We start from the raw sequence: 7,921 nt of genomic DNA, 5'->3' as shown, positions 1-7,921 counted from the left end.
TTTCATTTTTCTCTCTTCCTAAAAAAATTCGCTCTCTTTCCCTCAGAAGCTTAGATAAAGAAATAATTATTGAGAAAATAGAAATGACCTCCACTGGTGGGAGTTTTACTGAGTGGTAGGTGGTAAGCATATAATTTATCTCTTGTTCCTAAAATGATTTTTATTTTTTAGAAAATAAATTAAAAGAGTAACTTACGTTCTCTATAGAGAATTTAAAAGAATACAGACTGGAAAGAAAAAATTATCTTTTATCCAAAAATTTGGAAAAATCATCTTTTTAACATCTGTATTTTTTTCAGAATATTTTCTCTGTATATATCAGAACTGTGTATTTACAAAACTGGATTATACTGTTTTGTGACTTGCTTTTTTCTTTTATTGTGAATATTTTAGTGTATCTCATAATTTTTTAAACACAGTTGCACGGCGTTACATCCTATGGCTATAAGTTATTTACTCTGTTGTAGAGTCTGTAGTCAGTTTTCAATTTTTTGCAATTGTTAAAATCAGCAATGAGCCACCTTGTGTATCTTTGGGTTGAATATGATTTTTTTTTTTCCTTTAGGCTTAATTCCTCAAAGTGTAATCTTTGAATTGAAGGAGATGATTATTTTTAAGCCTTCTGGTATATGTGGCTAAATTGCCCTCCAAAAAGGTTATACTATTTACACTTTCACTATGTGTTAAGACAGTGCAGTTCACTGGCATCCTCAAAGGACCTCATTTAAAAACTTGTACCAACTTGGTAAACCGAAATATAGTATTTATATTTTGTGATTATTGCTGAGGTTGAATACTGAGCTCGAATATTTTTCTTTGTGTTTTTGGCCATTTATTTGCATATTTTGGTGAATTACCTGTTCATTTTCTCCCTTATTTTTTTCCCTTATGGGCTTTTATTTAGGTTTCAAAAAATAAACATTTATTGTCTCACAAGAATTTCAGGTCAGATGTAGCAATCTGAAGGCTCGACTGGGGTGGGAGATCTGTTTCCAAGGTAGCTCGTTCACAGGGCTATTGGCCTGAGGCCTCAGTTTCTTGATACATGGCCTTTCCAGGGCTGATTGGGTATCCTGATGACATGGCAGCCAGCTTCTCCCACACTGAGTGAGCCTACAGAGAGCAAACAGGAAACTGACAGGCCTTTTTGACCTAGTCTTGGAAGTCGCACATTGCACTTTTGTCTTCTTCTATTTGTTAAGAGCAAGTCACTAACTCTAGCCCACATTCAGGAGAGGGAAACTAAGTTCCACCTCTTGAAGAATTTGTGGATATATTTAAAAACCATTAGAGAACCTATTTTTTTAAAACATTTTTCAAACATTTTCCTCCAGTTTGCCCTTCAATTTAAATTTTTTCTACAGGGATGTACAATTTTAATGTACTTAAGTCTATTAATCATTTCCATTTCTAGACTCTTTCTTTTGCTTTGTGCTTAACAATGTCTTCTCTACTCTAGGGTCAGGTAAATCTTCACCTATATTTTCTTTCAGTTCTTTGTTGATTTCACTTTTTACATGTAACCTCTTTAATGTTTCTATAATTTATTTTTAGAAATAAATTAGATACAGCAATTTTTTTCTGAATAACATTTATTTAAGTGGCAATTTTTAAATAAGCTCACTTTCTCTTAATGATTTAGAATGCCTGCCTCATTTATTATCAGTAAATATAGGGTAGATATTCCACTGATACTTACAATATGGCTATAGCCCTTATTAAAATCTTAAAATGCTTCCATGCTGATTGGTAAATATCTGCTGCTCTAAGTGTCCCATCCTTTCCTTCCCCCTCAGTTCAGACCCTTCTCTATCAATTTAAAGGGGCTTCTCTTGTGCATTTAAAGGAGTGAGTGTGGTATTGTGTCTTCCAGACTGGAGCTCCAGGGACAATGTAGGTGTCAATTCTGCTATTTTGAATAGCCACCCTAACTAAGGATATATAGGCACATGGCTTTCTGTTCTGTTCCATTGATTGGTTGATCTAGTTTGATTCTTTTACTGCGTGATTTTAATTGCTATGGCTGTATAATGTGTTTTAATTACATAATCATCTCCCATTTTCATGACTATTATTGCTTATTTATTCTTGTATATGAATGAATGAATCATATTTTTGGTTAAAATAATGTCTTTAGTAAGTTGAGTAATGTATTAAAGACTGGGGAAGTTGACATCTCTACTATATTGAGTCTTTCTATCTTGAAAGTATATATATATATATACATATATATGTATATATATACACATGTATATTCTTATGTTTTAAAAGTCTTCCTATTTTGAAAGAATTATATATTATTTATGTCTTTAAAATTCTTGACCAGGCCTGGTGGCTCAGGCCTGTAATCCCAGCACTTTGGGAGGCCGAGGCAGACAGATTGCCTGAGGTCAGGAGATTCAGACCAGCTTGGTCAACATGGTGAAACCCCGTCTGTACTAAAAATACAAAAACCTGCCAGGTGTGGTGGCACACTCCTGCAATCCCAGCTACTCGGGAGGCTGAGGCAGAAGAATCTCTTGAACCCTGGAGACAGAAGTTTCAGTGAGCTGAGATCTAGCTACTGCACTCCAGCTAGGGTGACAGAGTGAGACTCCGTCTCAAAAAAAAAAAAAAAAAAAAAAAAAAATTCTTAAGTAGAGCTAGAGTTTTTCTTTATATTTTTGTTTTAGTTTATTTCGATTTATTTTATGTTTGGCATCTTGTTTTGGTGTTAGGAATAGTATATTTTCTAAAATATGGGCAAATGGTTATTACAATTATTTATTCCTCAGATATGTTAATGGTTCAGGGGTTCTTTAAGAAAGTTATTTTCCAAGCTTCGGAAAATGCAAATTCACTGAAGTCCTTTAAATAATCCCTCCTGTCACTAGAATTTTGAATTACCTTGATATGATGCACAAAAATTCTGGTCACTTACATTGTTTAAGTAGCCAGTTCAAGATGACTTGGGGACAACTTGAGTAATGTGTGAATCATGTGGGCAATCACATGTTGTTGATATCCAAAATACCAGCCTTTTCATTTTCTTTTTCTGAATGTTTCTGCTTGAAATTACCCACGGTTTAAAATATGCATGGCACATGGCATTGAACATGGGAAGTGTTGTTAAGTTTTGAATGGGATGGTTAGAAAATGGAGTTTCTGGTTGTGTAAGAGTCTCTCATCTGGATCTGAAGCCTCTTCCAGGGAATTCCAGGCCTTCACCCCTCTATGTTATAAAAATGACTGGGTGACTTAGCAAAGCAATAATACCAGTGGGATGTGTATATTAACCTGTCTGTGGGGGGAAAATGCTGAGAGCAACAGGCCTATAATTTAGGTAATAGCGATAGCCTATGAAAAACATGCTGCTTTTGCCTTGATGCTAATCAGGAAACCATCAGACAGTCTTCCCTGACTGAGTAAGGGCAGGGCGGGAAGGAAGTCAGCTGTCATCATGTTTTTGAAGAAGAAAAAAATGAGAGGTGAACTGAACTCTGTGATCGGAACCTCACTCTAAGGCCGCTTCCTGAATTTAAAGGTGTGGTACTCCAATCAGCACCGCAAATTGGAGGCATCTGATTTGCATGGATTAACAGGAGTGGGTCACAACCTTCTGACAGGTCAATGGCACCACTGGGGACTTGAAGAAAACTTTGATTCTCCCTCTTTTCCCCCTCTGCCATGAAGCAATCATGCTGTTCTATTGTAAAAGAGGATCCCTTACTTATAAAGCCAAGCTTGTCATTTAAATTCACTCAAGTTAGGACACCACCGAGCTCTGTCAGATGTCAGTCTCAATTCAGCAGGAGAATGTTTTTCAACAGCTTTCTAACCTCTTTGCCGGGAAGCACAGAGGCTTGGATCAAGGGGGAGGGGCAGCTGACTGGGCTTGAAGGATTTTTACAAAGGCAAGATTGGAATTTTTCATTTCAGGCAGGTTTTCTTTTTCTTTACGTTTTCTTCTTATTATTTTTTCCTTTTTCCCTCTAAGCCTCGTGTAAAAGATATTCCCACAAAAAAGGAGTGAAAAAAATCAGATTGGTTGTAAGGACTACTTCATTTGAGGGTCTCCTTGAAGGCATTTAAACCTGGGAGTGATGTTGGCATCTTTTCTGCATTAGGGGTATTGGCTGTTTGCCAATCATTTCCCTTGAAAAATATCATGCGGCCATAAAGGAACCATGAAATGTTTGGCAGAGGAAGCGTCCATGGCAGAATAGGGACAAAGGGAAATGGAGATTTTCTGATTCAGCCTCTGGTGCCAGACCCAAATAAAAAGAAGAGGCACATGCCATGGAACTATGGCTTACCTGAAACACCCTGGGTCAAGGAGCTTTGAAATGGTAGTGGCAGAGTTGGGACCATTTTTTTCTTGAACCTTGATTAACCAAGTGCTCTGGAGCTAAAATGTTCAGAGAGTTCTAATATACTCACTTGCTACGTGTTGTTTTCTACATTTATCTACAACTGTTGATTCAGCATCTCCTATAGGCCAGATATTATGCCAGACCTAATTTGCAACAAAACAGATTTGGTTCCTGCCCTCTTGGGACTTCCTGCTTAGACCTGCCTCATCAATTTTCATTTCTTATGTGATTTGATCTTTGTCATTTAAATTCCAGTATTTTCTTGCATCCGTGACAGTGCTTAGCAGTGTATTAATAATACCTTACAGAAAAGTTTGGTAAATATCTATCATTTTATTGGCTGTTCAAGTAGTGTTTAAATTTATGAAGCCTCAGTTTTCTCATCTGTAAAATGGGGATAATAATGTCTATCTCACAGGGCGCTTGTGAAGAGTGAACGGTATAATGTATAGAAAGCACTCAGCAGAGAGCTTGGCACAGGGTACTTAGTAATTGGGAGCTGCTAGCATTTTTCATTAGAAGTGTGGCTCACGCCTATAATCCCAGCACTTTGGGAGGCCTAGACAGGTGGATCACAGGGTCAGGAGATTGAGACCATCCTGGCTAACACTAACACGGTGAAACCTGGTCTCTACTGAAAATACAGAAAATTAGCTGGGTGTGGTGGCAGGTGCCTGTAGTCCCAGCTACTCCGGAGGCTGAGGCAGGAGAATGGTGTGAACCCGGGACGTGGAGCTTGCAGTAAGCCGAGATCGTGCCACTGCACTCCAACCTGGGTGACAGAGCGAGACTCTGTCTCAAAAAAAAAAAAAAAAAAAAAAAAAGAAGTGTTGGTGGAAGAGGTATAGTGGTAGTGGCAGTACATGCTTAACATCTAGAATCTTCTCTTCTGATTAATTCCATTGGAACCTTTCTATAATATTTTCAACTTCTTTTTTCTTTTAGTAAGTATGTCTTTCTCAAAGAATTAATTGTTTGGATGGTTGAAGATAACTTGGAAGACCTTAAGGTCATGATTTCATGATTTGAAACAAATTGTCAAGAGCTATTTTAGAAGGAATATCTGAAAGTGTGCGTGCGTGTGTGTGTGTGCGTGTGTGTGTGTGTGCGTGTGTGTCTATGTGTGCGTGCATTCTAAGGTACATCCTGCAATTAAGCTTCCAGTTAAAAGTCCAGTTTTGAAAAGCCTCTTGAACTTCTTTTTGAGTTCTCTTTCTTTTAATGGTTACAAATGTCCTTTCAGAGAAAGTTACTATCAGCTCTCACTCTCCTCCTGGTGAAAAACATTCAGAGACCATTAGGCTGCATCTCAGTGAAAGGAAACTGCAGCATAGAACTTGATCTGAAAAGCCTGTGACATACCGTGTCACTCCAAAGTAGAAGCCTCCTTGGTACTACGAGACTGTGGACTGGAGTGTGTTGCTGGAGTTTGACATGGGTTCAAATCTTGCCTTTGCCATTTATTAGCTTTGTGACCTTGGGCAAATTTCTAAATCTGAAAGACACACACACACACGCACATTTATATTTATTTAATTAATGCAGTATCTGGCATATTCAAGCAGGAGCTTGTAACGAATAAGTAACAACCGTAAGAAATAAGTATTTGTTGCATAAACAAAGCAATGGCCTGCAGGTACTCCTCCTTTGGTAAGCCATTGCTAAGCATCTCTTTGCTCCTCTTCCTTTCAGCTGCTGGCTGAACCTGCAGCATCTTTTTGTGACTCCCCTCAATGGTAGCACACTTCTACTCTTTGAGGGTTGATCTGAGTTTTGGAAACAGCCAGCAGTAATTTGATACCAAGGCTAGTGTAAAACATCAGTCGATTAAAGATAATTTTAGATCAGAAATGTTGCGTCCCTGTAAGGGAACTACTATATTGAGACGAACTCATAGCATTCTGCCTGGATTTTAAAGAAGAGCTGCAAATGCTCTCGAGCAGTCTTCCAAAGTTACAATTAAGAATGGGATGGAATTCATTTTGATGTCCAGCTCTGGTCTAAAAGTCAGTCACATTCCAGGTCTCACTCTGGCCACTGTGCTCTGGAAAGAGAGGAGCAGTGAGATATGGCTGTTGTTGATATGAAAAGCAGAAGGTGGAGGTCCCAGGCTGCTGAGTTAGCCCTCAGTTTGAATCCTGCCTCTGCTGTTTTTTAGCTCTAAGTCCTGAGTCCTCTAATATACATCTACTCTGCAATTACTTCTCTCTCTCTTTTTTTTAAGACGGAGTTTTGCTCTTGTTGCCCATTCTGGAGTGCAGTGGTGCAGTCTCGGCTCACTACAACCTCTGCCTCCCGGATTCAAGCGATTCTCTTGCCTCAGACTCCCAAGTAGCTGGGATTACAGGTGCCCACCACCACGCCCGGCTGATTTTTGTATTTTTAATAGAGGTGGGGTTTCACCATGTTGGCCAGGCTGGTCTTGAACTCCTGACCTCGTGATCCGCCCGCCTCGGCCTCCCAAAGTGCTGGGATTACAGGCGTGAGCCACTGCGCCCAGCCCAATTACTTCTCTGTAATTTTTTCCCCTGAGGATTGGTGGGGAAAAAAAATGCTTGGCACATAACACTCCATGTTAAGTTTCAGGGTTATTTCTTCTTTTTACATTATTTTAGTTTTTTGTTCGTATGTACTCAGGGCTCACACTTTGCTTGACTCCGTAAGTCCTAGAGAAGAATGGTATGAGAAATGAATTCACTTGAAGCATTAGTGCCTTAGTCTCTTACTGTTTTTACCTTTCCCATGAATATTTGTGCTTACAAAATGGTGTCCAGAAAGACAGTGCCTCAGCGAGATAAATATGTTTCTAATCTTAGCAACTTGGGCAGCGTGAGGCTGGCATCTGAGGTTGGGGAGGCCACAGGGCCACACTACTGACCGCATTGGTAGCAGACTCCATTAGGTTGACAGAAAGGTTAAGGTTCCTGGAATCCGTCTCTAAATTCTCCTTACCCCCTCATTAGGTTAGAAGCCAATGCCAATACAAGTAACCAATACCAAACCCTCTCTTGCTTACAGGGGCATTATTAAGTTGGGGACACCCTAAGAACAATTCATTGCAAATAATTGTTGGCACATTTATTCTCATGGCACAACTTTCAAAAGCAAATTAATTATAAACTGGTTGCAATTTAATTCAGTTTGTCTGGATTATGTGTTTGCAAGGCCTAGAGTACATTTGGCACCGTTGCTGGCACATTTGGATTTTAATGTCTTTGACAAGCCACAGCTTCCTTGGCCTGGGTAAACGGCCTACTGCCATACTGTCATTTGACTAGATTGCGTCAGAGTGACTCTTTAGCTTTGCGGTGGGTCTTCAGTTTACAACCTCCACACCACCCCTATCAGCTGCACGGGCATAGATCTCAACATGTATCAGGAAACTGGAAGAAAGCTGTGAACAGAATACTCTGAGAAAATGATGGTTAATCGTGTAGAAAAGTTTAACTATTTGCATCAGCACAATATTACACAGGCACATACGACTTTCAGTTCCCTAAACCTGAGAAAAGGTTTAACAACATTATGTGAAATCTGACATCTTGCTATTCATATAAATGTAAAAGGCA

At 39.1% G+C, this 7,921-nt stretch overlaps 1 protein-coding gene across 7 annotated transcripts in view; it reads left to right on the top strand.

Moving 5' to 3' along the window:
* The window catches only part of EBF1 (EBF transcription factor 1), a 400,425-nt gene that overhangs the window by 135,344 nt on the left and 257,160 nt on the right, over positions 1-7,921 (top strand). The window lies entirely within an intron of this gene.

The sequence above is a fragment of the Pongo abelii genome, chromosome 4, assembly GCF_028885655.2.
Source record: "Pongo abelii isolate AG06213 chromosome 4, NHGRI_mPonAbe1-v2.0_pri, whole genome shotgun sequence".
NCBI classification, from domain to species: domain Eukaryota; kingdom Metazoa; phylum Chordata; class Mammalia; order Primates; family Hominidae; genus Pongo; species Pongo abelii.
This window is presented reverse-complemented; position numbering and strand designations above follow the sequence as displayed.